Genomic DNA, 27,343 nt, shown 5'->3' on the forward strand with positions numbered 1-27,343 from the left:
TAACTCAAAAGTTATTATTTACATAGAAAATAAAGAGTACATAAAATACACAAAGTTTAGTTATCTTAATAGAGATTTCCCTGCAACTTATTAACCCTTTCCCCAAGAAAATATACCTCCACATCATAAAAATGCCTTCAAAACAATTTTGTTTTCACATTTAAAAAAAAAAAAACACAGTGTTTTCTGAATCAAATTTGCAGGTCCAGTTTTTGAGCTCATGGTTTCATCATGCTGTCAAAGCCTTATTGGCTGCAGGAGCTACACTGAGGAGTGGCAGAACAATTCTAGCCTTTGTCCAAAATGTCGAGCTGATAATTTTGATGAGAACATACAAAGAGTCACTGGACTCTCTGATGCATTGGCTGCACTGGGAAACTTGTTTTGGGAGTAATATTGCACTGTGTTCAAGCATGTGAAATCGAAGCATTGCTGTTCTTAATTGTTCTGTTTTGCCTTAATAAGAGGTCAAGATAATAATGAAGAATGATGTTCAAATAATGTTCAACGTCTACAAAACACTCTTTGATGTGTATATGTAACCGGATGGAAAGGCAGTCTTTATTTTGGGTGTTAGCACTGGTTTGAAGTGGGGAAAAAAGGACTTTGTTCTCGCTTTGGAAAGGTACACTCTCTCCCTTTAAGGTGCTAGTCTTGTCCGCGTTGGGAACCGGCCGGAGGTTATGTTTGTTTGTTTTTTTTGGTATTCCTCTGCCCCCGCCCCTTTTGGAGAAAACATGGCCGCGAAGCACATGGGGAGGCCGGGGTGATCCTCGCAGAGATGTGTCTTGGAGGGGATTATAGTGTTACGTGCCGTAAGGGATATGTGACAGTCTGGTAGGTAATACTGTTTGGATGATTTTCGGTTTAAGTGTAAAACGAGTGTTGGAGCACGGCGTCTCCACCGGGTGCGTGGATGAGAAGAGATTCACAGCTGACACGGGGAGAAGTTGCAAATCACCGGTTTATTCTCTTGACTGATTATAATCAGGGAGCGGCCATCTGACATACATTCAGCATGTACAGGAGGAGGCTCTGCCATATGTATCAGCTGTATCCCTTTTAAAGCCCTTTGGGCATCCCCCCCCCCCTTTCTCGGTACCTTCCGTGTACGTGACAACCACATGTGTGACTCCAGCCGGCTCGTAGTTGTCCTTCTGGAAGGCTAAAAGATAAGTAGGGGCCGCTGATATTCTATGTCGCCCCACCTATCTGTTCCGATTAGGTAGCCTTGCCTTGCCGGCGCGCCAGTCAGTTGTCGTTTTGATTAGTTACAGCATTATAGGATCATTCCCTTTATTTTATGAATTATTCCCTCAATTCCCCCTTTTGATTAGTTACAGCCTTATAGAATCATTCCCTTTATTTTATTAATTATTCCCTCAATTCCCCCTTTTGGTCTCCGCAAGGAGATCACCCTATTGGTGGGGGAGTTGTAGTTCAAAGCTGTCCAAATGACCTTTGCCCCTCTCCGGCCCGACAGGCAGGAGAGGCATCATCCGCGCATAGGTGCCATCCCGCTTCTCTATCACGGTAGTGATGAGACGAACTGACAGTGCGCGCAGGCAGGGAATACAACAACACCCGCAAGTAACTAAAATCGCAGCAAAAGTAGCAAAGGATAATAAAAGCGAGCCCATTAACCCTTTCCACTGTCCGAACGCTGAGGTCAGCCAGGCATCCCAGATGTTATTGATCCCGGAGTGTGCATGCATCGTTCTGGAGAGGGTCCGGAGACCCTCGAGTGCCCTGGTCACTGAGCCGTCTGGTGCTGTGTTATTGGGAATGTAAGTACAGCATACTTCCCCGAACATAGCGCCAGCCGGTTTTGGACCGCCATCAGAGAAGTAGGGCCTAATTGCTCAGCCAGGCCTGCCACTGCGTCTCTAGTAAGGTTGGACAGGCGCAAAATGTTATAGTGTACATAGTTAATGCGGTCTACATTTTTATTGGGAGTGATGGGGAATATGGCCGCCACAATAGGGATGTTTTCAAATCCAGCAGCGACCTGGTCAGCCAATTTGAATTCATCTGGCACTCCTCTCGGGATCCCTATAGCGTCGATGTAGGTGGGTGAATCTACCGTGGCGTCAAAGTTGGGTGCCTCGCGTCTGCGTCTAATCAGTACGCATCTTCGTCGCCTCTGCACCAGTAGTGACCTGCTGTGTATCGGGTCGTTCCCCTATCAGGACTAACGGCGCCATTAGCCTTACCATGGCGCATACCCCGTGACCGCTGAGAGGCATTCTAACGAGTAACTTATCCCGGCCACAGAACCAGTAGAGGCCAGAACGGGCCCAATGCCCTATGTAGTTGTTCCTGGAACCATTGTGTATGATATCATGACATCGCTCGCTGGGAATGTCCCCCACGCGGGGACCAGTACCCGCGAAGCTAAAGCAGAGGTATTCCGCTTTACCTGGACGGGGAGTGAATGGTCCTACTTTAGTCCTGTTATGTATGGGTGGAAAAAGGGATGCCAAAGTGGTGCAGTCCCCCGGTGTGGCCTCCCTGGTCAAGGCTAACATGCAGGCATAGCCCCAGGCGTCCGAGGGATGCAATGGGGCTGGTTCCGTATAGAGCTGGGGTCTGGCTGAAGCACAGGCCACGCAGCCCTCCATCTGTTGTTCTCTGGCGTTCTGCGCAATCCAGGCCAGCCAGATGTTGCCGTTCTTGTACCCTGTGGCTAGTTCTAAAATGTCTAGGGGATTCAGTCTAGTGTAATCGACCTGGAGCACTATAGTATCGTTAGTGCCTTGGACCGGGGTGGTTACTTGAGCCATAGTGGGCCCTCTAGTGGGCTGTGGGGCAGTCTTAGGAGGGTCTACAAATAGGATACTCACCACGCCCCAGGGGTCCTTTCCAGACTGATCCACGCCCAGCAGGATATTCAAATCGTTTCCCTCATCCGGGGGGTGATAATACTTTCCTATCGACAACGCCAGCGGATTCAAACTGGGTTTTTGCAGTATACCCTTCCCTGGAGAAGGTGATGTTAGTCCACCAGCTCCTTGCGGACCTTGGCCCATAGGGCTCCCAGGGTCCGGTGTACTTAGCCACCCTGTCCCAGCTTTCACACGGTCGGGCCACGGTCCAACCGGCGCGACACCCTAAATGATGTTGCTGGTCATAACAGAGCCATACTGTACGTCGTATCCTCGGTACGACGCATTCTGGTACTGACAATTTATTACGTCACATAAGTCAAACAGGAAAGTGGTGGGGGTGCCTCTTATGTACTGGAGTCGCAGAGGTGCCTCTCCTCGGTAACCTACACACATGGCCGATCTTGTTTGGACAGTGGAAAGCAGTATTATCATATCCATAATCATTAACCCTTTAAACATTTTAAGCATCACACATAACACACTTGTTTCCCCCAACATTCCCCTTTTTATCTTGATCTTCATCCTGGTCCTAGTGTTGTCTGGCGGTGGATTAGGTGCTTTTGTTCTTTTGTGGACTACCCTGCTCTGGTTGCTCAGGTCAGGGGATTATTCTGCCCCTTCTGTTGAGACCTGAGTTGCGTCTAGTTCAGCCGAACTGACGCTCTGGATTCCTTCCCTCAGGGCCTCCTGGATCTCTGCTGTGGTTCTCCCTGGGTCCTCCGCAGCCGCGCACTGGCTCCAGTGAAACCACGTGTCGCCTTTGCCTTTCAGACGAACCGCGTGTGACGTCCTCTCAGTGACCTGGAAGGGGCCCGTCCACCTGGGCTCTGAACACTTCCGTTTGATGACTTTCAGGAGGACCCACTCCGCCGTGTGTGGTTTGGCTGGCTGGTTCTCTGGTCTCGCCTCCTGGATCTGTTTAGAGAAATCTGCAACGAGACCTTGCAAACAATCATAATATGCCCTAGGATTTTGCTCCCCCTCCTCGTCGGGGGTCCAGGTTAACCCTTTCTGGGGTCCTGGGAACTGCCTGCCTGTCTGGAGCTCAAAGGGGGTGAACCCGGTCCCCCTGTTTATGGAACACCTCACTGACATCATTGCCAGTGGTAAAGCGTCAACCCAATTCATTTTGGTCTGTGCGCAGATTTTTGCCAATTTTTGTTTTATTGTTTGGTTCATTCGCTCCACTTTTCCCTGGGACTGCGGATGATACACAGTTCCAAACGCATGTCTCAATCCCAACGCTTTCTCCACCGTCCGGAGGTCCTCGTTCTTAAAGTGGGACCCATTGTCTGACCGAATCCTGTTAGGAAACCCATGTCGTGGTATATACTGATTAATCAGAAACTTTATCACGGATACCCCATCCTCCTTCTTTGTGGGCCATGCTTCTGGCCACCCTGAGAATGCGTCCACACACATCAACACATATCTGAACCCTCTCACTGGAATCACCATGTCTGTATAATCTATAATGATTTCTTCCCCTGACCTGGTACACATTGGAAACTGCCCTTTCTCAGGCTTGACTGTGGGTCGCGAGTTATACAAGGTACAGGTAGCGCAACTCCGTACATATCCCCCCACCATCTCTTTCATAAATGGATGCCACCAGCTTGTCAAATTCTCTAACATTTGTCTCACCCCTGCATGACCCACCCCATGGGCTTCTGCCAAGATTGTCTTTTTTTTTTTTTTTTTTGTCTGGCGAAGGCCTGGGGGAAGGGCTGGCTTCCCTTCCTTACTCTGCCATAGCCCCTCCTTCTTGTGCCCCCCTTTCTCTCTCCACATTGTTTTTTCCTCTGGGGAGACCTTGTCCTGTTCGTGCTTAACTTTCTCTAGGGTCAGTCGGTAATTCGGGTGAACTTCCTCCTCTACCGTGATCATCTGTTTGGACACCACGTACCCTGCGACCCTCTTTGCTTCCTCATCTGCGGCCTGATTTCCTTTCGCTACCATTGTTCCTGACCCTTCATGTTCCTTGCACTTGACCACTGCCACTTTTTTGGGAAGCATCAAAGCCAATTCCCTCATTTCTGCTTCGTGTTTTATTGGCTTGTTTCCCGCTGTCAAGAATCCTGCCCTCAGCCATTGACTGAGTTCCACTTGCACTGCGCCTACAGCATATGCTGAGTCTGAGTATATGGTAACATCTTTCCCTTCTGCTAATTTCAGGGCCTCGATAACCGCTATCACTTCGGCTCTCTGGGCTGACTGGGCTCCCCCCAGCCTGTCTGCCTTCAAGGTTACATAATCCTGGCCTTGTCTGGCCACCACTGCATACCCTGCCTGCAAACCTCCTGTGTCTGTTCTAAAACAACACCCATCTGTAAACCAATCGTCTGTTTTCTCTATTTTTTCTGCCCCTAAGTCTGGTCTGACTTTCTCCTCCTTCTGAACTCGGTACTCACACTCGTGTGGTTCTCCCCCGCTCATGTGGTCTGCCATGTTGATCCCTTCGTGAGAAAAATTCAGATTAGGTGCCTCTAGTATTTTACTAAGTCTCTGTTGCCTGAGTGACGTCATGGTAAACGTCTGTGAATTCACATAAGCCACCACACTGTGCAAGGTCAGAATGTGCTGTTTTCTGAATAATTTTGGCCACTCCCGCCACCTGCCTTGTGCATGCAGGGTATCTTTTTTCTGTAGTATCGAATTTTACGCTGACGTACATCGGCACTCTCCTCTCTCCCCCTTTTTTCTGAAACAGGATGCCGTTGACGACTTCTCCTGTTTCAGAAACATCCAAGTGAAACGGGAGAGAGTAATCTGGGAGGGCTAGGTCCGCAGCCTGTGCTAGCCTCTGCTTTAAGGTGATAAACGCCTCCTCAGATGCTTGGTCCCAGTTAAGGGGCATCCTGAGGTTACGTAGGCCGTGTTCTCGGACAAGCGCCCTCAGGGGCTGTGTAAGCCCCGTGTAATCTGGAATGTAGGTGCGACTGTAACCTGTGAGCCCTAGGAAAGATAACATGTCTTTTACCGTGATGGGCTTTGGGTAATGCAAGATAGCCGACCGATGAGCTGGGGAGAGGCCTGTTCCTGCCCCCGACAACACTCGTCCTAGGAAGGTCACTGCTGTCCTAGCAATCTGCAATTTGTCTTTACTGACCTTAAAGCCTTTTTCTGACAGAAGGCGCAGCACTGGCTGGGTGGCCTGTAGGGCCGCCTCCGCTGTTGGGGCCACGATCAAAAGATCGTCCACGTATTGGACGAGGGTGACACCGTCCGGGAGAGGACACCCCTGCAAAGCCTGCTTCAGGACCTGGTTAAAGATACCTGGAGAAAGGGCAAACCCTTGAGGCAGGCGGGTGTACCGCAGCTGGCAGCCCCTGTAAGTGAATGAGAATATGTCCCTACACTCCTCTGCTAGGGGCAAACAGAAAAAAGCATTTGCTAGATCAATGCATGTGAACCATTTTTGTTGCGGGGTCAGATTAGTTAGGGCAACATATGGGTTTGGAACTGGAACAGTAGGGGTCAGCAGGAGGTTGTTTATGGCGCGTAAGTCGTGGGCCATCCGATATTTGCCTGTACCGGGTTTTGCCACTGGGAGGATGGGGGTGTTCCACTGAGACGTGGAGGGCTCTAACACCCCGGCCCGCAAGAGGCCCTCTATAGTTTCAGCTAAACCTTCCTCCGCTGCCGGCTTGTGCTTGTACTGTCTGAGCCAGAGGGGACCCTCCCCTGATTGAAGTTGGAACTGCATTGGCGAGCAGGATATTAGACCTACATCTGTGGGGCTGGTGGACCACAGTGAATCTGGCAGAGACGCCAGAAGGGCCGCCGCCTTTGGGTGGTCCATCTTTTCACACCCGTGATCTCTAGCTATCTGCTCATGTTGCAGGAGGGGGTGTGTCCTGTGTTGTGACCGGTATGCGATAGGTACTGCAGGAGGGCGAGAAGGAGACCGGTGGGATCTGGGTCTGTACCCAGTCCTCAGTTTCTCTGGCCCGTTTCAACATCGGGCCCAAATCCTTGGCCTGGTGTTTGGGATGGAGGGCCAGAGAGACATGTGGGACAGCTTCCTGTCCCATCATGTACCAGGGCAGCTGTTCTGGGGTGAGCAGTGTGGCTGAGGCTACCCCTTCGGGACACACATATAAGTTCTCAGAGGCAACTTGCCACTGCTGGCCTTCTAGTTGCTCAACAAACAGTTCCTCATACCAATCAGTACTATCCCTGTCGTAGGAAAGGGTCACATGAGGAGGGTCAGGTGGGGGCACATACTGTAGGGCTCTAGGAGCGAGATCCAAGGGCGCCACGCTGAGTAGGCCGCCAGGATGCCAGTCAGGCTGGGTTCTAGTAGGCCCCAATAGATGTCTGCCAGGGCCTGACTCTGGACCGGCTGTACCAGCCACTGTCCCGAGCCCGCGGTGCGGGCGTCGCACCGCAGGCGAGTGCCCTCCGGCAGGGTGACCACCAGTCCGTCTGCACTACACAGGATCGAGGCCCCCAGCTTCACCAGCATGTCCCGTCCCAGGAGGTTCACTGGAACGGAAGAAGACACCACGAACGGGTGGAGAAAGGTCTGTTTTCCCACCGCGACCTTCACCGGTTTATTCTCTTGACTGATTATAATCAGGGAGCGGCCGTCTGACATACATTCAGCATGTACAGGAGGAGGCTCTGCCATATGTATCAGCTGTATCCCTTTTAAAGCCCTTTGGGCATCCCCCCCCCTTTCTCGGTACCTTCCGTGTACGTGACAACCACATGTGTGACTCCAGCCGGCTCGTAGTTGTCCTTCTGGAAGGCTAAAAGATAAGTAGGGGCCGCTGATATTCTCTGTCGCCCCCCCTATCTGTTCCGATTAGGTAGCCTTGCCTTGTCGGCGCGCCAGTTAGTTCTCGTTTTGATTAGTTACAGCATTATAGGATCATTCCCTTTATTTTATGAATTATTCCCTCACGAGGATCGTACGTCCGTTTAGCATCTGTATGTCAGTAAAACGGAATGCAGTGTAAATGTCTTTTTTTTATTAATTCACATTAATGCATTGTTTTTGTTTCATTGCATGTTTGTAATCCATGAACGGGTGTATGAGTAGCCTGGGGCGGAGGGGAGCAAACCATATAGGGAGAGGCGCAAGATACGGAGATGTAAGTTAAAAGGGCCTATTGTTCATTTTTGTATTAAATGTGTATATCCTAGTATTCAAGACCAACGGTTGTATGTACTTTTGTATTTCCTTGTGCAGTTCCAGTCCACTGCCGTATTCTACACCAGAGCATGTGAGCGGAGCGGTCGGAATTTAGTCAGAGCGCGGAGCTGTTTTTTTAATTAAGGCTGGAGCGGTCGCTCTGTCTCGCTCCAATTTCGCTCCGATACCGCTCACACTATGATTCTGAGGCGTGCCCAAATCTATCCAGAATTCATCTGTACAATTATCAAGACTTACAGAAATTGGCCGAGATGGAATTCGCAAAGTATTTCACAAAGGAAACTGATAGATCATATGAGTGTAATATTCTTATCAAACGTATAGATGACAATAATGTAGAGCAAGAATGATGTGAGTGGTGAAACTGTTTCAGTGAGTAAAGATTCACTTTGGAATCATTTTTCTCAAAAACACGAGAGTGTTTTATGCGAACAGACGGAAGCCAGAGCAAAACGTGAGCAAGTTTTATATGGTTGTAGTATATCAAGTCTATAAATTAAAGTATAAAAACCTATATCGGTAAATATTGGTAATCAAATAAATTCGTTTTGTCATTCAAAGTAGGTCTAATAGGATTTTTTTTATTTCACGTGACGCTGTCAGTGAAATTTTATTTTGTAGAGACGCAGCAGTAGCATCAACAGAAAAAATTGAGGAATTTAAAACATAGATGCTTAGCCTGTATATTCTTTAGACTATTAAGACCATTGATTCCTTTATTTTTAAGCCTATTTTTGTGTGGAATGCCATTGCCAAACGTGTCCGTTGTTGCCTATATATTATATATGTGCGCTGTGGAGACGTTTTGGACAATGCGTTCAGCCAGGTCTCCTGCGTTCAGAACTGTCTAACAGGCGCAGGCAGCCTGGCGAACTGCTTCGTTCCCTAGCAAACGACATAGAGAGCCTGACTGCACGTGTCTATGCTCATATGCCCCCGTCTGTTCGGAATGAGCTGGCGAGGGATCAGTTCAACCAGGCCCTTGTTCCGGGGGATCTCCGCATACAGACACAGCTCGCCCACCCTAAGACGCTGCAGGACACCTTGGAGATTGCACTGGAGAGGGAGATCGTTTGGTGGACAGTGACCTCCAGAGAGCAGCCGGGGGGGTCACCAGTGGTGAGGGTAGCAGATGTGGATGGGGACCTTACCAGGCCTTCCTGGGTTTCGGGGCTGGAGGAGCTGATTCGTACAGTGTCTTTACAGCCTAACCGTCGGGCTAGTGCATGCCCTACAGTGTGTTGGGGGTGTGGCCAGTCAGGCCACCTGGTTCGCCAGTGCCCTCGTCTGCACGGTGGGCAGGGAAATGGGTCGGGGTCCGCATAGAGGGGACTGTGCTGGGCCCTGCCTCTATTCCCCAGCATGAAACATGGGCTCCTGCTAGCACCTGGCACCGGGTGTTAGGGGGGGATTGTGCATCTTTGGAGCCGGTGGTTATTGTGGGGCGGACTGGTATTGGGAACTTCTGCCACATTCCAGTCTTGGTAGAGGGGGTTGCATGTTCCGCCCTGGTGGACACAGGTTCCACTGTGACGTTGGTGAGGCCAGACATTGTCCCAGGTAACGTGCAGCTGGAGCCTACGTCTGTCCAGTTGCGCACTGTCACGGGGGAGCTGTCGCCTATGAAGGGGCGGGGTCTATTGACGCTCACTGTGGGAGGGCGGACGGTGTGCCATCCAGTGTGGGTGGCAGATGTGCAGGACCAGTGCATTTTGGGCTTGGACTTCCTCAGGGGCATGGCCTGCCAGTTGGACTTGCGGGGTAACTCGCTTTGTTTTCCAGGGGGTCCTGTTGTCCCCATGGTCCCTGATGCCCTGCCTGTTCATTTTGTGGTGCCAACAACACGCGTTCCTGAGGCCCCGGGAACCTTGATGCCTAATGGCTCCTGTGGTGGTTCTACACCCCCAGCCCAGCACCCACCGCCATGGGGCCAGTCACACCCTGACTCAGCTGCTGCCCACACCCTGCCTTTGTCTAGCAGGGACTGTTCTGCAGACTCTGCCCTGCCTTCCCGGGCCCCTGCCCAGTCTGATGGTGTCAATGAGTCGCTGTCGGTGGTCAGGGACATCTGGCAGCGTAACTGTTATGGCCTCACCCGAGAGCAGCAGGGGCAGTTATGGGAGCTGCTGGTGGAATTTAAGGACAGTTTTGCCGCACGTGAAGGGGATATGGGGCGGACACATTTAGTGCAGCATGAGATCGACACCGGGGATGCGGTGCCAATAAGGATGCGCCCTCGCCACCTGCCACTGTCTCGTCAGCAGGCTGCGGAGGAGGCTTTGCAAGAAATGCGACAGGCTGGGATTATCGAGCCCTCGGACAGTGCATGGGCGGCGCCTGTGGTGATGGTACCCAAGAAGGGGGGACACTGGCGTTTTTGTGTGGACTACAGGCGCCTGAATGCTGTGACAAGGAAAGACTCGTATCCCCTACCTCGTATTGACGAGTCATTGCATTTGGTGGGGGGCTCTTCCTGGTTCTCCTCATTAGATCTGCGCAGTGGGTATTGGCAAGTGCTGCTTGCACCTGAGGCCAGGCCCAAGACCGCCTTTTGCTTGAATGGTGGGCTATGGCACTTTAAGGTTCTGTGCTTTGGCCTTTGCAATGCACCGGCAACGTTTGAGTGATTAATGGATAGGGTGCTGTCGGGCATTCCCCGGAGTGAATGTCTGGTTTATCTGGATGACATTCTTGCACATGGCAGCTCCTTCCAGAGTGCTCTGCGTGCCTTACAGGGTGTATTGACTAGAGTGGCTGCAGCAGGTTTGAAGCTCCGCCCAGAGAAGTGCCGTCTGATGAGGAGGGAGGTAACATTCTTGGGTCACAAGCTGGGGGGGGGGTCGGGCATTGGCACTATGGAGGACAAGGTGCAGGCTGTGAGGGACTGGCCCACTCCAATCACGCAGCCACAGCTTAAGGCCTTCCTTGGGCTAGCCTCCTACTACAGGCGGTTTGTGCGGGACTTCTCTTGTACTGCTGCCCCCCTCTTTAGACTCCTGCAGAAGGACTGCCCCTTTGTGTGGTCCGACGAGTGCCAAGCTGCCTTTTCCTCCCTTAAGCAGGCTCTGATTGAGGCCCCTGTGTTAGCCCCCCCCAACCCCAGCCTGCCTTTCATTCTGGACACCGATGCCAGTAATGAGGGGTTGGGCGCGGTGCTCTCTCAGGTGGGGCAGGAGGGGGAAAGGGTGGTGGCGTATTACAGCAGGGTGTTCAATAAGCGGAGCGACGCTATTGTGTCACCCGGCGGGAACTTGTTGCTCTGCTGTGTGCTGTGCGCCACTTTAGCTTAGGGATGGGGCCGATCCGATCCAGTATCGGTATCGGGTTCCGATACCAGCTTAATTAACGGATCGGAAATTTCCAATCCAACCTGGAGTTATGTCTACAATGCTGTCTGCTGAAATGACTTCACAAGTGATCCCGGGCTAGGTGACGTGTCTGTGCTCCAATGAGACACTGAGAGAGATGACACGCCTCCTTTCAGGAAATCCTCTGCCTGACATACATAGACTTGCTTGTAGAGAAGTTTATTACAGCCTCATAAAATCAACAATAATGATAATAATCATAGTGATATTAAAGCAAATAGAGCTCTGGTATCGGAATAGTATCGGTATCGGCAGATATCCAAATTCAGGTATCGGAATCGGATCGGAAGTGAAAAAATGTGGATCGGTGCATCCCTACTTTAGGTATTACCTCTGCGGCTTGCCCTTCACTGTCCGAACTGATCATTCAGCGCTTCGATGGCTCATGTCCTTTAAAGAGCCTGAGGGTCAGGTTGCACGCTGGATTGAGGAGCTGCAGGCTTACGACTTCACGGTCGTACACAGGGCGGGGCTGCAGCATGCAAATGCAGATGCTCTGTCCAGGCGGCCATGTGCAACTGATGGCTGCAATTATTGTGAGAAGAGGGAGAATCGAGAACGAGAACTTGGTGATGGAAGGTGAGTTGCGCTGTTGCGGGACCAGTTTCATGGGGGCAGGCAGAGCAGCTAGGTGACATAACAGAGTGGGGGCAGCAGCAGGAAAGGGACACTGACCTGCAACCTGTGTTCCAGTGGGTCCGAGGCCAGCAGCGGCCGCCCTGGGAAGAGGTGGCTGCTCTGTCACCTACCACAAAAGGCTTGTGGGCTAAGTTTGGGGCTTTACGCCTGTGCGATGGGGTGCTGCAGCGTGCCTGGATTGAGCCTGCCACGGGGGAGGAGAGATGGCAGGTGGTCGTCCCCAAGTCCATGCGTGAGAAGGTCCTCCAGGCTGCTCATGGGGCCGTGGGGTCTGGACACTTCGGCGTTACGAAAACACTCCGGCGTGTTCGGCACTGTTTCTACTGGGGGTTGCTGAGGAGGGACGTGGAGGATTTCTGCCGTCGGTGTGATTCCTGTACTGCCCGGAAGGGGCCGCAGGGTCAGTCACGTGCCCCCCTCCAGCAGTTCCCTGTGGGCTCCCCCATGGAGAGGGTTGGGGTAGATGTGTTGGGCCCCTTCCCATGTTCAGACCATGGGAATCGTTTTGTGTTGTCTGCAATGGACTATTTTACAAAATGACCGGAGGCTTATGCACTGCCTGATCAGGAGGCAGAGACCATTGCAGACACACTGCAGGAGGGGATGTTCAGCCAGGGTCCATACATAGCGACCAGGGCCGCAATTTTGAGTCGCAAGTGTTCACCGCATTGTGCGAGAGGCTGGGCATTCATAAGACTCGCACTACCCCATTGCATCCACAGAGCGATGGGCTAGTGGAAAGATTTAATCGGACTCTGGCAGAACAACTGGCTATCCTCACAAGCAGGCACCAGAGGGACTGGGACCGACATTTGCCTGTGGTGCTGTTAGCATGCCGGTCAGCTGTCCAGGACTCCACTTGTTGCACACCAGCCCTTCTAATGCTGGGGAGGGAATTGCGGACGCCTGCCGAGATGAGCTTTGGCAGACCCCCTGATGCTCCTGCTGCTCCACCAGGTCCTGAGTATGCCCGGAAGATCCAGGACCGTCTAGAGTCTGCCCACAATTTCGCTAGGGGCCAATTGGTCAAAGCGGGAGTAAGACAAAGGCGGAACTATGATATACATGTGAGGGGGGGGAATTTTGAGGCTGGGGACCTCGTATGGGTGTACAGCCCGCAGAGGAAGAAGGGTCGCTGGCCAAAACTGGACAGCCAGTGGGTGGGACCCTGCAGAGTGATGGAGAGGATGGGGAGCGTGGTCTACCGGGTTCAGCTACCCCCGCGAGGAAGGAAGGTAGCTTTGCACAGGGACAGATTGGCTCCCTATAGAGGGAGCTCATCCCTGTCCACCCCTCAGTCCAGCCCTCTTGCTGCTCCCATGGTCACTTTGGGGGAGGGTGTTGATCCTGCTTTCCCTGGGAGTCCAGTGCCGAGGGCCTCTGCAGCCCCAGGTTCACCTGAACTGGTGGACGGAGTTCAGCAGGTGTCCAGCTCACCTTTCTCCCTAGGTCACCGGGATCCTTCCGACAGTACTATTCCAGGGGGTGACGGTGGCCTGCAGCGACCTCAAAGGCGGAGACGACCACCCAGGAGGCTACAGGACTTTGTGTGTTCCCTCGGGGGCGAGGAACTCTGTGCGGAGGGTGTAGTGTAGCGGCTAGAGGACTAGGACTATTTAATGTTTATTATAGGGCAGTCCTCCTACCCCTTTTCAGCCAATCTCAGGGGGTTTGGAGATAGCGGGAATGTGGGGTACCTGCGGAGTGGATAAAAGGACTAGTGGCGGGCTCCGCACAACCTTATATATACTGGGGAACATTAAGTGTTGCTGTTCTTTTTCTGTTGGATCCTGTTCTTTTGCAAATTTGGTGTGGGCTGCGGCCGTACAGGGTACATTAAAGTGCTCTTTTGAGTTACGCATGTTGTCTGGTCATTACAATATGTTGCTTAAAAATAAATATTTTCTGAGTGGCAATGTTGCCGTTGCTCATATTTCTTTATGATATTAGGCTTCGGTTTAAGGTGACATTTGTTAGGCATGCAGATTATTTGTCCCTCTTAAATTGGAGCGAGCGTGGAGCGATTTCACTGGAGTGGGAGGAAATTTTAGTGGAGCGAGGAGCGGTGTTGAGCGTAGCGGCGTAGTGCGAATTAGAGCGGAGGACCGGGCGGAGCCAACAGCCTAGTGAGCGAGGAGCGGAAATTCTCACCGCTCCACTCCGCTCACATGCTCTGTTCTACACACTGTTAAAAAATACAGAGTTTGATTTATTTTATTACTAGTATTTATTGCTGGGGAAAGTTGATCTGTACCCGTGTAGTGATATCGCGTGTCACTGTACCGCACGGTAAAATTTGTGAAGGAAGGAATGGGAAAACTCCGCTCAGCTGCCCTTCTATTTTCTTTGGGCGGCCAGCAAATAAAGAACCCCAAATTATATGTTTTTGTCCGTGTGATGTAAATTGCACTGGCTACATATATTTTAATAATTTGTTTTATATATATTTTACCCACGTTTCAATTCTCAGATTTGCAGTATTTTATGTTGTATTTTTTGTTTGACTTTAAAGAACTTGACAGTATTGGTGTAATATCTTTTATGGTTTTATGTTTTTGTATGCAAGATTATAGATATTTTGTTTTACCTAAAAAAGTGAAATAGAGAATAAAAAAGAAAATTAAAATGTTTGCAAATCTATTCAACAGCCTTTATGCCTAGTTAATTAAGAGCAACACACAGTAAATTAGTTTACTTAGCTGCTCAACACCAATCACACGGGGGACATGACATCATTTCAGTTACTTTTTTAGATATATCTTTGGGTCACATTAATGAGATACAGCAAGGAATCTTGGAAAGGAGCATAGTTATTGTTTACCACATTATTAAAAAGAGAGATATCAGGTTAGTTCTCTGCAATGTCCTGTTCTGCATGACATCTATCATCCTCAGATGAAAAGGGGTCAGTTCCAAAAACTGACACCCAAGTTAACGAGGATCCCAACTCTTGTTCATACAAGTTTGCCACAACAGCGGCACTTGGCAGGAGTTCCTCAGACATTATAGCAGGACAGCCACCTGCTGCAAGTTCATTGGGTATCCCACAGCCTAAAACAAGGAGACATGATAACAAATAACTACAACCCCAATTCCAATGAAGTTGGGACATAGGGTAAATTGTAAATAACAACAGAATGCAATGACATAGAAATCTCATAAACATATTTTATTCACAACAGAACATATAAAACATGTAAAATGTTTAAAGTGAGACATTTTGCTATTTAGTGAAAAATATTGGCTCATTTTGAATTTCATTGCTGCAACATGTCTCAAAAAAGTTGGGACAGGGGCAATAGGAGGCTGGAAAAGTTAGTGGTACAAAAACCCAACGGCTGGAGGAACAATTTGCAAATGATTAGGTCAATTGGCAACAGGTCAGTAACATGACTGGGTATAAAAAGAGCATCTTAGAGTTGCAGTATCTTTCAGAAGTAAAGATGGACAGAGGATCACCAATCCCCCTAATACTGCATCGACAAATAGTGGAACAATTTCAGGAAAAAAATTCCTCGGTGTAAAATCTGGAGAAATCTCTGTGTGTAAGGGACAAGTATTCTGGATGCCCATGATCTTTGGGCCCTTAGGCAGCACTGCCTCACAAATAGGCATGATTCTGCAATGGAAATCACTAAATGGGCTCAGGAATATTTCCAGAAAACGTTATCAGTGAACACAATTCGCCGTGCCATCCAAAGATGCCAGTTAAAACTCATTCAAAGAAGAAGCTGTATTTGAACATGGTCCAGAAGCGCTGACATCTTCTCTGGGCCAAAGCTCATTTAAAATGGACTGTGGGTAAGTTGAAAACTGTTCTGTGGTCAGGCGAATCTAAATTTGAAATTCTTTTTGGAAACCAGGGATGCCGTATCATCCAGACTAAAGAGGAGAAGGACCACCCAGTGTGTTATCGGCGCTGAGTTCAAAAACCAGCATCTCTGATGTATGGGAGTTAGGGTGTTTCATTTTTCCAAAGATGTGGATTTTCATATGACTTTGCTTACGACCCAAGTCTCAGTGATGTAAAAGATATATATGCCAAATTTCAAGAAGATTGGATAATATTTAGGGGTTGCACACATTGATCACTTTTATCTCAAACTAGTTCATATATGTTTGCTTTTGGCACGAGGCAATTGTAAGTCAATGGGCTCCAAAGAATGATTTGGATATGCTACAGCTTCTGAGCATTTACCCAGATGCAGACGTCAAAAAAGTGCTCTCACAGTTGCTAAGAGATGCCTTTGGTATCTGTCAGAAACAAATTTAGAATTGGCTTTTTTGGATGAACGTACTACTCAGGCTGAAAAGGAAAATATGACTAAAAATTTAGAAACCAAACCTGCAAAGAAAAAGGAAATTAAACGATTAGAGGGTAAAAACCTAGTTTTTGAAGGAAAAGACCTGAGCCATTTCATTACTAATAAAACAAAGACGTTCTTTGAATTGTTTAGGATCCACGACGTGACAGAATACTGCAGTGATTCTTTAAGAAGCCATGTGAACGCTCTTAAGGTGGTCAATGATACCGCAGAAAGAGGAATTGCTCTGATAAAAAAGTTTAACGAATCGGTCAGGGAGGAATAACAAAAACAATTCTTGTTGAGGGTAATCGAGCATCACAGAAAAGTCGTCACCAAGCGAACAAAAGAAGGGATTGCATCGTTCAAAGTTGATTAATATAACACGTTTTGTTTCATACTACCTATTAATCTTAGTGTCTAGTTTTAATATTATTTTAAGTTTGTGATTTCTAGTTTTCACAATAAAAGTAATTAACATTGAAAAATCGTATTTTTTGCCTACTTTTACAAAACTGATCAAAGTGTGCAACATAAGAACATAAGAACTATACAAACGAGAGGAGGCCATTCGGCCCATCGAGCTCGCTTGGGGAGAACTTAACTAATAGCTCAGAGTTGTTAAAATCTTATCTAGCTCTGATTTAAAGGAACCCAAGGATTCAGCTTGCACTACGTTATCAGGAAGACTATTCCATACTCTGACTACACGCTGTGTAAAGAAGTGCTTCCTTAAATCCAGTTTGAAATGTTCTCCCGCTAATTTCCACCTATGGCCACGAGTTCTTGTATTTGAACTAATGCTGAAGTAACTATTCGGTTGAACAGCATCCAAACCTGTTAGAATCTTATAGACCTGGATCATGTCCCCCCTCAGTCTCCTTTGCTTGAGGCTGAACAGATTTAGCTCAATTAACCTTTCCTCGTATGACATTCCTCTAAGACCAGGAATCATTCTTGTGGCCCTACGCTGCACCTTTTCTAAGGCCGCTATGTCCTTTTTAAGATATGGTGACCAAACCTGTACACAATATTCTAGGTGAGGTCTCACCAAGGAATTGTATAATCTTAGCATTACCTCCCTTGACTTAAACTCCACACACCTGGAGATGTACCCCAACATCCTATTGGCCTTTTTTATTGCTTCCCCACACTGGCGAGAATGAGACATGGAAGCATCAACATACACACCAAGGTCTTTCTCATAATCAGCAACCTCTAAATATTATCCAATCTTCTTGAAATTTGGCATATATATATTTTATATCACTGAGACTTGGGGCGTAAGCAAAGCCTGCAAAAATTTTACATTTTATTTTTTGCCTTAGAAAATGAAACACCCTAATGGGAGTGCATAAGTACATATGGCATGGGCAGCTTGCATATCTGGAAAGGCACCATCAATGCTGAAAGGTATATCCAGGTTCTAGAGAAACATACTGTATGCTGCCATCCAGATGACATCTCTTTCAGGGAAGACCTTCCATTTTTCAACATGACAATGCCAAACCACACACTGCATCAATTACAACATAATGGATTCGTAGAAGAAGGGTCCGGGTACTGAACTAACCTGCCAGTGGTCCAGATCTTTCACTCATTGAGAACATTTAACGCATCATAAAACAAAAATTACAACACAGAAGACCTAGGCAGTTGAACAACTAGAATCCTGTATCTGACAAGAATGGGACAACATTCCTCTCCCAACACTCGAGCAACTGATCTCCTCAGTCCCCAGATGTTTACAGACTGTTGTTAAAAGAAGAGGGGATGCCGCCCCGTGGTAAACATGGCCTTGTCCCAACTTTTTTGAAATGGGTTGCTGCCATGACATTCAAAATTACCTTATCTTTTCCTTAAAATGATACATTTTCTCAGATTAAACATTTCATGTGTTTTCTATGTTTTGTTATGAATAAAATATGGGTTTATGAGATTTCCATATTATTGCATTATGTTTTTATTTACAATTTGCACAACGTCCCAACTTCATTGGAATTGGGGTTGTAACAAAGCAATGCCATTTATGATGGATGTGACTACAGTGTATAATCTGTCTGAATGGACACTGTTCCGGACCTCCATTGTGGAAGTGGCCGTACGGAGCTGTGGCTGCAGGGTGGTCGGTGCCAGTCGTGGCGGTAACCCCCGTACCCAATGGTGGACACCAGAGGTGAGAGGGGCCGTGAAGCTGAAGAAGGAGGCTTACCGGGAATTATTAGCCCGGGGGTCTCCGGAGGCAGCTGACGGGTACCGGTGGGCCAGCTGGAACGCAGCTCGGGCGGTTGCAGAAGCAAAAACCCGGGCGTGGGAGGAGTTCGGTGAGGCCATGGAAAGTGACTTTCGGTCGGCCTCAAAAAGGTTCTGGCAAACCATCCGGAGTATCAGGAGGGGGAAGCAGCTCCTGGTTCCTACTATTTATAGTGGGGGGGGGCCTCACCTGGGGACATCACCCGGAGGTGGAAGGAATACTTTGAGGACCTCCTCAACCCTGCCTCAGATACATCTACGCACACTGCCTTTGAGACATCTGAGGGCACAGAGCCCGAGGGTGCTGGGGGGGGCTTGCACATCACTGGGGCTGAGGTGGCCAGGGTGGTTAAAGAGCTCCGTGGTGGCCGGGCCCCGGGGGTGGACGAGATCCGCCCGGAGTACCTGAAGGCTCTGGATGTTTTGGGGTTGTCGTGGCTGACACGCCTTCTCAACAGTGCGTGGAGGTCAGGGACAGTGCCGCTGGATTGGCAGACCGGGGTGGTGGTCCCCTTATTTAAGAAAGGGGACCGGAGGGTGTGTTCCAACTACAGGGGGATCACACTTCTCAGCCTCCCTGGGAAAGTCTATTCTGGGGTACTGGAGAGGAGGGTGAGATCGATAGTCGAATCTCGGATTCAGGAGGAACAATGCGGTTTTCGTCCTGGCCGTGGAACACTGGACCAGCTTTATAACCTTGCAAGGATACTGGACGGGGCCTGGGAGTTTGCCTATCCAGTCTACATGTGTTTTGTGGATTTGGAAAAGGCTTACGACCGGGTTCCCCGAGGTGCTCTGTGGGGGGTGCTTTGGGAGAATGGGGTCCAGGGTCCGCTGTTGTGGGCGATTCGGTCCCTGTATGAACGGAGCAGAAGTTTGGTCCGCATTGCCGGTAATAAGTCGGACGTGTTCCCGGTGCGTGTTGGGCTCCGCCAGGGCTGCCCTTTGTCATCAGCCCTGTTTATAATATTTATGGACAGGATTTCTAGGCGCAGCCAGGGTGTTGAGGGTGTCCAGTTTGGTGGCCTCAGGATTGCCTCGCTGCTTTTTGCAGACAATGTCGTCCTGTTGGCTTCATCTGCTGGGGATCTCCAGCGTGCACTGGGGCGGTTCGCAGCTGAGTGCGAAGCGGCGGGGATGAGGATTTGCACCTCCAAGTCTGAGACCATGGTTCTCAGCCGGAAGCAGGTGGTTTGCCCTCTTCGGGTCGGGGAAGACGTACTGCCTCAAGTGGAGGAGTTTAAGTATCTCGGGGTCTTTTTCACAGGTGAGGGTAGGCGAGATCGGGAGCTGGATAGACGAATCGGAGCGGCGTCTACAGTTTTGCAGGCGCTTAACCAGTCCGTCGTGGCTAAGAAAGAACTGAGCCGAAAAGCAAAGCTCTCGATCTATTGGTCCATCTTCGTCCCTACCCTCACCTATGGTCATGAGCTATGGGTAATGACCGAAAGAATGAGATCACGAATACAGGCGGCCAAAATGAGGTTTCTCCGCAGGGTGTCTGGGCTCTCCCTTAGGGATAGGGTGAGAAGTTCAGATATCCGGGAGGGCCTCAGAGTAGAACCGCTGCTTCTTCACGTCGAAAGGAGCCAGTTGAGGTGGTTTGGACATCTGGTGCGGATGCCTCCTGGGCGGCTACCCGGAGAGGTTTTCCGTGCATGTCCTACAGGGAGGAGGCCCCGGGGCAGACCCAGGACTCGCTGGAGGGATTATATCTCTCGGCTAGCCTGGGAACGCCTCGGTGTCCTCCCCGAGGAGCTGGTAGAGGTAGCTGCGGAGAGGAAGGTCTGGGTGTCTCTCCTGAAGCTGCTACCCCCACGACCCGAACCCCAGACAAGCGGCAGATAATGGATGGATGGATGGATGTTTCTCAATTGAATATGGAAACAATGAATGATACACAGATTCAAAGTAGTCAGGGGAATTAAATTTTTGACTAGAGGTTCCGATGCTATGACGCAACTTCGAATACAATGTGGCACTGTGCTTGTCCACACAATGCAGGATACATCCATTAACTTTCATTTCAGGTGCATGCATTTGATCAGCCTGTCTGTAAGGTGAACTTGAATACTCATATTGATTAATAGAACAGGCCACCAGCTATGTCTTTCATATAAAGCATGTTTTATTTGTAATAAAGTACTGTTTTTTAATGACATTGGCTTGCTTTTGCTTCAGGGGATCACAAATCAATGAATACATAATGAAGTAATAGTGACTTAATGATGAATTATCAATTACTATATGAAGAGTTTTGCGTCTACTTGAAGGTGCACATTTTTCTTGGGATAGTTAATTTGGTGACATATCAATTTATAAATGAAGTAATTGTGAATTAACACTCCTTAACTGATGATCTAGCAAGTGTAATCACAAAGTCATTGTGACTTCATGATTAGTTCATGGTGAACAAAAGAAATTCATGATACATCTTGTATTAATTCATCCATCAAATAATCATGAATAATGAATTAGTTAAGTATATGACTTGTACCCTTATATATAAATGGAATATTTTCCATGTTTAGAGGAGAAAAAAATGCTGTGTCAATACATACTTTGTCCCACATTTTCTGCCCCAATGGCTTACCATGATGACATCCTACACAGAATCATCCCTAGTCCACATTGCTATGATGACAACACCGCCACCTTAGCTCTCTATTCTGGCTGTGTTCAAATTCAGGGGCTACACTCTTCTCAGGCTGTATTCGAAATCCAAATGTGTCACAGAGGCGTGATAAGGCCATCACATTTCTCCCAAGTCTCCTTCAAATGCAGTGTAGAAATGCGTCCTCCTTTTGCCAAGTCATGAAAGGTCCACCTGATGGATCCTTGTAGCCAAACAAAAATGTCAGCAGTTTTAACTCTGGGACAGGACACAGCCTGATGCTACAAATACTGCACTCCTCCACTCATGCTGCTTATTATAAGGGGGCAAAAACGAACAGGGAAAAAGAGAAATTGAAATGATAAAGGGGTGGGATGTAACATGAAATTATGCCATGGAGGGACCAGCTATTCCTCAAGGAACTCTTCAGTCTGGTTGACATCAACTTTGTGCTCACCATTGAATATGACAAACAGGGGGTGCTTCCCTGGGGCCACAGCCTGCAGCTTTGGTGTTATCTGCAAATCTCATCGCATGTCATCTCATCTTGTCTTGTCTGATGTCATCTTATCTAATCTCATCTTATCTTTGTCTTGTCATAAATTATAACAGAACCCGTCCATAATTGAACCCATCTGCAACATCCTGCTGATGAACTAATATGAAACTAAACACTGCACATAGCTTTTTATTTTCTAGTACCATAATTACATTCCTGCATGATGAAGTGGGGAAATATATTTGAACCTGTCACCTGGGGGAGCTGGAGGGTTCCACAATGCCCTTCACTGAAATAACTGACATTAGGACTGCTCGTTTACCTCTTAAGGTCAACTGTGGTGATGCTGAAGATGATCCCCTTCAGCCATAGGATCATGAAGAGCCTCTGGGAGAGTGGACCAATGCTCTCTCTATCTGTACCAGTACCTGCCTGGGTAACATATATAAGAATATATTCTGTGTTTACCTCTATATGTGTATACCATATATTGGAACCTCTACAGCTGGAAATAATATAATCAATTATTTTAATTGTGTGCCTGTACCTGAAGCCAAGTTAGGCCATTATCATACTATCATAATCAGCAGAACACAATCTGCAGCTGATCTATGCAAATAACTTCTGGACCCTGATTACCAAATACTATACTGCTGGAAAAAATTGTATAAAAACATTGTCACCTTACCTTAACAAAGAGCTCAATAGTGGGGAATTCAAGCTTTTTCCTTGCTATTTCAAACTAAGCTATAGCTGCTGTTTGCCCATTCTCTGCCGCAGGTGGACCACACTAAGGCCCCAGTGCTGAGGCGCTCTCTGTCACTATGTCTCTGAGCAGAGCATTGTGGATCAACATGCCCTCCTAGGGGTTTTAGTGGAGAGCCACTAAGCATTCGCTTAGTTTGCCACGTATGGGCAGTGGTGGGCTGCGGCATGAAGGACATGCTGCGCCACCATGACACATCTAGCCTTTCTTAGCACTGCCGTCTGAATGGCAGCTTATTTATAAAGCAACTTCAGGGCACTGCCTCTGTACAAGTAGACTGCTAATCCAAAAACAATATCTCTATCATTGTTAACAGGTATACAGTGGTACCTCGGTTCTTAAACTCACTAGAACTCGAATTTCTTGAAAGTCAAACAAACCAGTTTGACCTAGAACTCGATCTGAATATCAGAAGTCGAACCATGAACGCTGACCTAATATAAATTGTACGCGCCAGGAAATGAGTCATACTACAATGCAATTCTTACTTGAATGCCTTCTTCACAGACTGGACAATTAACCAAATAAAGCAGCTCAACATTGCAGTAACTAACAATAAATAAACCACTAACTTATGTGTACTATTAGAGCATTTATGTAATTTATTTAAACTTTATTTTACCAGGTAAGATAACTGAAAACCAGTTCTCACTGCTTTATGTGATATTCGGGAGAAATAGCAGATTACGCATCTGAACTGCCTGGGATACAAATGTCATGCATCTAACTAAACTCTTCAGCCAATAAGGGCAAAGGTGTGGCGTCACGGAGGCGGTTCCAGTTTGTGCAGGCGGGTGAGAGGTCGCAATGCATCTAACCGTAATGCATTGCGTCAGGATCAGAATGCGTTGCTTTAAGCCAGCACTGTATGTAAGTTGAACGCACCCAATGACCGGACTGGGGAAACAAACTGAAATGCGGACTTAATACAGAGGACTAATGACAACGATCTTTATCGTAAATTGAAATCACCCATAACCACCACATCATTTTTATTACTCATAATCCTGATATTGTCATATAACATTCTGCTTTCCTCTGCAGCTACATTAGGTGCTCTATAACAAACACAGACAATTAGGCCATTAGAGTTTTTAGCATCTAGTTTTATCCATACAGCTTCTGTATTTTTATTTTTATCAGTGAGTTCCCTTGCCTGCAAGTTTTCTTTTACGTATACTGCAACACCACCTCCCTTCTTGCCTATCCGGTCTCTACGGAACAACATGTAACCATCCATATTATATTCTTCTCCATTATTGTCACTCATCCATACATCCTAAACTTCTCCTATACAAAGTTCCAATGAATTATGAAAATGATCTGATAAATACTTTTCATCATACAGACGGGATGAGTGTCTGAGGCTGCCTTCTCTTTGCTCTTTATGTGGCATTATTTGATGCAATTCATCTCAAAACTCCAAATCTTCACTCATTTGATGTGTCTGAGGCTGCCCTTCTCTTTGTACCACTGGTTAAGGGCCTTGCTCAAGGGCCCAACAGATGTGTCACTACGATGCTAAGACCAGAATTCAAACCGGGGATCTTGCAATCATAGGCCTATTCTTTAATTTTGGTTTGATTTGTCTCCAAATGCGTACTTAATACAGAGGACTAATGACAACAACCAGAAACAGCTGATCACATGGGGATCCCACACGAGGTTAACGGGGGGGCGTGGCACACGGAAGGAGTGGACGATCGGGGCAGGACAGGGGTAATGTTGGGATAAGATCTTTATCGTTTTTGAAGCCATTAAGAAAAAAATGCTCTTCTTGTTTTAATTAGCCGGGAACCAATTAATTGGTTTTCCATTATTTCTTATGGGAAAAATTCGATCAGAACCTGAACTTTTTAGGATTCGATCCGGAGTCCGGAACAGATTAAGTTCAAGAACCAAGGTACAACTGTATTTCCCTTGTGCTGTCCCTTCACTCCCCTTAGGTGCGCCCGGAATGCACGCCTTTGGGGGGGGGGGGGCGTCCTGTCCTGTCCCGATCGTCCTCTCCTTCCGTGTTAACCTTGTTAACCTCGTGTGGATTCCTCGTGTTTACCAGCTGTTTCTCTTTGTTGTTAATTAGTGACAATATGTAGTAATACCGAAACCACACTCTTTTAGAATACTCAAAAAGAACACTCACTGTATATTTTGAAATGAAGTGAGCCAAAATAATATGTTAATCAGTTTCATTGGTGGTGTGATATGGACTGAGCTAACACATATGGCCAGTTCAGGAGTTTCTTCACAGAGGGCTCAGTTGATGGAAAATGTGACAGAACTTTATGTTAGCAGGATGGAATAAAAATGTCAGATTTGAGTCCAGCTTCTACATTTAGTGTTGTACATACACTATGTGAAGAATAATTGACCTGCTCAAGCTTTATATATGATTTATATTGAACTGACGCTCCCGTGGGAAGAGGGATGCAAAGAGGCCTCAGAGAGGAGTACCAGGACCTGGTCCATCAATGCAGGGATAAAGGGTGGAAGACCTGGTTGTTTCCTGTGGAGGTGGGCTGCAGTGGCTTCGCGCACAGTTGGTATGAAAGATGTTCACAGCACTGGGAATTGCAGGAGGGGAGAGGAAGACGGCAGCACGCAGGCTGGGAGAAGCAACAGAAGGAGCCTCTTGCTGGATCTGGAGTAGGAGGGAGGAGTTGAGCTGGAAGCCAGGAGAAGATGGGCAGTGACTGGCTATCACTGCTGACCCGCCGACTGGAGGGCGTTGTGCTCAAGGGTCGAAAAGCCCAGTGAAAGCCGGGTTCCACCTGATGACATCTTCTCCTGGCCAAAAGCTCCTGATATGCGATTATAAGATGTATTTAGTAATAAGATTTTTGTTTAAGGTAAATAACTTGCTTACAGCACCATCTGAGACAAAGGTTTGTTTATTGAATCAACGAAGAAGTCATATGCAATTCCAGGCCATTTCCCTGAACTAGAGCATGCTACATACTGCCCATTCTAGCTAGAATCTGTTATTTGTCAGCTCCGCCCAAACCTTGTTTGACCCGATGTCATCATTTCTAAACCTTCTGCAGAAAATGACTATATCGAAACCAACAGCTCTTGTCAGCAACTCTGACTCTGGTAGTAGTTGATCCTCTCGCCAGAGCCAGAGCTCCAGGAGCCTTGTCTACTTCTTCCTGATGCGACGAGCACGGCTTTGACAGGTCCTCAGAGGTGGGCAGGGGAGCAGGGCAGACAATCTCCGTACTGGGTGATGTGGCCTCCAATTCCACTCTGGTGCTGGGCATTATCATCATGGGTCAGTGAGATGGGTGTTCTCAGGTATCAGCGGGGGAATCAAGGGAAATGACGGTTCTGTACACACCGGATAACCGCTTCATAGTCGTCTGAGCGTTTCGGTCATTATGTCACATAAACAGTGGGAGAAGGACAACCTGAATGGAGGCTGTGGGTGCGCAAACCATTCACAGGGTCATTTATTGCAGGGATAAGGCAGGACAACACATGACAGGACACAATGACTGAACAGGGAGTGCGAGACTATGTGACGCTCAAGTCAAGTGTCAAGTGGCTTTTATTGTCATTTCAACCATATACAGTGATACAGTACATAGTGAAACAAGATAACGTTCCTCCAGAACCATGGTGCTACATATCACACTATATCAACACATTGCAAAAACAGTGCAGACACAAGATAGAAGAAAGTGCAAAAGAAGAAATAGAAGAAATGATAAGTAAATAAGTAATACAGGCAGAGCAGAGCAGTACTACTGGTATAATATATGCTAATATACAGTACATTACTAATAAAGAAGTAAATGCAAGGCAGCTGTGGCTGGGTAACAAGAGATAAGACTAACAAGCTTTAGGCTAGGCTGATTAGAAGATACACCCGAGAGAAACACAGGAATCAGACAAGCAGGGCGGGGCTGGAACACAAGAACATAAGAAATTTACCAACGAGAGGAGGCCCTTTGGCCAATCAAGCTCGTTTGGAGAGGTAACTAATAGCTCAGAGTTGTTAAAGTCTTATCTATCTCTGATTTAAAGGAACCCAGGGTTTTAGCTTGCACTACACTAACAGTAAGACCATTCTATACTCTAACTACACGCTGTGTAAAGAAGTGCTTTCTCAAATTTACTTTAAAATGTTTGGCCACAAGTTCTAGTAGTTAAACTAATATTGAAGTAGCCATTTGGCTGAACAGCCATATAAGCTCTTTTGGAGTAAAAATATTGGAAGAAACTTTTAATGTCATCCTTAGCCTCCAATGCAATCTTCCTTTTCTAGATTCCTCTTAGCTAGTCTAATGGTATTTTTAACTCAATATGTAGACTTAGATGTATTCTTAATTTCTGTAGTAAACTACCTTGGTTGCAGTTATCTAGATTTAGTTTTGCTGGAAACAGGTATGTCCTCTTGCACTTGCAACAATATGCTTTTAAAAAATTCCTATGCTTCTTCAACAGTTTTTCTATTTAACTCCATCCAGTTTACAGTTTCTAGTTTCAGTCTAATACCATTAAAGTTAGCCTTCCTAGCGCTGTATACTTTTGTTTTGGACTTTGTTCTCCTCAAATTTAACCTCAAATTTAACCATGTTATGATCACTACTGTCCAGTGGTTCTAAAACCTCAAATTTTCCAATCCTATCCTGGTTATTAGAGAAAACAAGATCAGGAAAGGCTTCTTCCCTGGTTGGGGTATTATCAAACTGAGTAGAAAAACAATCCTGTACTAATTCCACCATTTCAAGCTCATTTACAGAAGAGCCATAGACTATGTCCCACTATATCCCAGGTAAATTGAAATCACCCATAACCACCACATCATTTTTATTACTCATAATCCTGATATTGTCATATAACATTCTG

At 47.5% G+C, this 27,343-nt stretch overlaps 1 protein-coding gene across 1 annotated transcript in view; it reads right to left on the bottom strand.

The window, feature by feature from the left end:
- The window catches only part of LOC111836461 (sodium/potassium-transporting ATPase subunit alpha-1), a 173,562-nt gene that overhangs the window by 82,055 nt on the left and 64,164 nt on the right, over nucleotides 1–27,343 (bottom strand). The gene's annotated exons all lie outside the window — the stretch shown is intronic.

This window comes from Paramormyrops kingsleyae, chromosome 16 (genome assembly GCF_048594095.1).
Source record: "Paramormyrops kingsleyae isolate MSU_618 chromosome 16, PKINGS_0.4, whole genome shotgun sequence".
NCBI lineage: Eukaryota > Metazoa > Chordata > Actinopteri > Osteoglossiformes > Mormyridae > Paramormyrops > Paramormyrops kingsleyae.